Raw genomic sequence first — 2,471 nt, forward strand, 5'->3', positions numbered from 1 at the left:
ATTTAACCTAAAAATAAAATGAATATCGTGGTAAACTATAAGAATATGGTATGGGTAAAAACAAAAACTTTGCAATTATTTGATTTTAAATTAAATGGAAAAAATTATTTCATATCCACATGATACATATTTTTTCTATTCTTGAGGCATTATTACAGAAAAAACTTTCTGTATTACTATTTTGTACATTACAATTAATTTAAAATGTAGGAACCGGAATTAAAGTATTATTTGACTATTTATAGGTGCTACTGGTTTCTATGTATAATATTGATATAAGCGGACTATGATTGAATATTATTTTAAAGATTTCGTAGAATCTATATTATATATGTTTCTGTTGGAATTAATGGATTTGCTAATAATTTTTTAAACTTTATAAGGATTTTAAAGGATTGAACATGATTGAAAAAGTTTTAGGGAATCCTTAATAATTTCACGAGAGTGCACAAACTTCAAAGATTTTTCTGGAATTTCAATAGATAACAAAAATTTCGAAACATTTTATAGTATTTCTATAAATTGCAAGGAATTTTACAAGAATTAATAATTTGTTTAGGATTACAGAGATTTTAAAAGATTTAAAAATATTTCAGGGGATTGAAGAGAAAATCTAATTTCTCAGGAAGTTTCAAAGAATTTTTTTTATTTACGAAAATTTGGAACGTCATATATTTAGGATTTATAAGATTCTGGCGCATTTTAGAAAATTTGAGAGATTTAGAAGGATTTCAGAATATTTCCGGCATTTCCACAATATTCCAAATTTTTTGTTAATTTCAAGGTATTTCATAATATTTTCGAGGTTTTCAATAATTTTAAGGCATTTTAAAGAATCTCAATAAGGTGTTTTAAATATTTTAAATTAGTTTGCATGTAATTTCACGAGATTTTATGATGTAAAATTTTAATGCAATTCAAAGAATTAAATTTTAAAGATAGACGTTTTTAGTAGGATTTCAAAGATTTAATGATTTCCAAATATGCAAGGTGTTTTCAAATATTTTAATTTTTATAAGCTTTTTTAGATATTTAAAATGATTTGAAGGAAATTTCAATATATTTAAATGATTTAAAAGAATTTCAGAGGATTTTCAAATTTTAGGGTAATTTTTAAATTCCAAGAAATTTTTAAGTCATTTTAGAATATTTGACAAGGTTGCAACGAATTTTCAGAAGTTACTGAGTTCATTGAAAAAATTCAATTTAATTTTCAATTTAAACTTATTAGAATTATTCTAGGTTATTTTTCAAAGATACCAAAGTTTTTTAACGTTATTGTACGGGTTTCCAAAATATTTTCAGGAATTATGAATTTCAAATAAGTTTAAAGATTTTAGAGTATTTAAAAAAATTCAAAGAAATTTCCTAAAGCTATTTTATGTAACTTTGAAGAATGTAAGTAATTTTTAATTTCAAAGGACTTTCAGCATTTAAGGTTAAATATGTCCATTAATTTTTAAGAGTAGCTACTTTTTCTAACAAACTAGATCAATTTTCAACCAAAGAACACGAATTTTTAAAATAAATGTTTGATTTTCAACCAAAAAGATAAATTAAAAAAAATGAATTTAAATTTCAAAATGAAGTTATAGGATCTTTATTTAAGAAATTACTTTCTAGCAAAAAAAAAGTATTTAAACAAAATCTTCAACCAAGAAGACAAAATATAAATAAAAAAGTCGATTTTTGAATGAAAAGGGATACTTCTTGACGTAATTGTTTTATTTCCAACAAAGTACATTAAGTTTTTCAGCTTAAATGATTAATTTTCTACTAAAAAATATGAACTTCAAATACATTAATTTTTAAGCAAGAAGATTAATTTTCTACACAAAATGATGAATTTTTTTAAAAATATACTAGTTTCCAATTAAATAGTGAAATTTTTAACCGAATAGTTAAGTTTTCAATTAGAAAATTAATGATGGAAATAATTAATTTCCAGGTTGTGTCTAGTCGTCCTGAAAAATTAAGAGAGTTAGAAAAGAGGATGGACTAGTCGTCCCGAAAATTCTAGGCGGTTGACCAAGCTCATGAGAAATATATAACTACTCATCCGTGAATAATTAAAATAGCAAACAAAATCATAAATTTTCAACAAAGAAGACTAATTTTCAAACGAAAAGACGAATTTTTATTGAAATGCGTTAATTGGACAAAATTTAACTGTTAGGTTAGAAAATTAATTACAGAATATAAAAACAAATTGCAATCAACTACAAGTAGATTAATTTGGCTAAGAACTAGATTATTAAATATTATAAGTGAATTACAAGTAAACTATTAATAGATTGCTAGTGGATAACTCCGAAGTACAAATTAATTGCCCCAAATTGCTTGAATTCTCCAGATCACAAGTGGAATACTACGGATTTCACTGGAAATCAGCTTGAAAAATATTGAAAATCTGCATGCTATCAATATATTCACTATGAGCGTATTAATTTTTTCTTATTATTTAAACATTT

General features: G+C 23.6%; 1 long non-coding RNA gene across 1 annotated transcript in view; it reads left to right on the top strand.

Moving 5' to 3' along the window:
* LOC117171851 overlaps nucleotides 1-2,332 on the top strand; it is a 5,266-nt gene extending 2,934 nt beyond the window's left edge. Inside the window, exon 3 of the long non-coding RNA XR_004466932.1 lies at nucleotides 1,949-2,332. This is a non-coding gene — a long non-coding RNA (uncharacterized LOC117171851). The remainder of the gene's footprint in view (nucleotides 1-1,948) is intronic.
* Nucleotides 2,333-2,471: the final 139 nt, after the last annotated feature.

This window comes from Belonocnema kinseyi, chromosome 4, assembly GCF_010883055.1.
Source record: "Belonocnema kinseyi isolate 2016_QV_RU_SX_M_011 chromosome 4, B_treatae_v1, whole genome shotgun sequence".
NCBI classification, from domain to species: Eukaryota; Metazoa; Arthropoda; class Insecta; order Hymenoptera; family Cynipidae; genus Belonocnema; species Belonocnema kinseyi.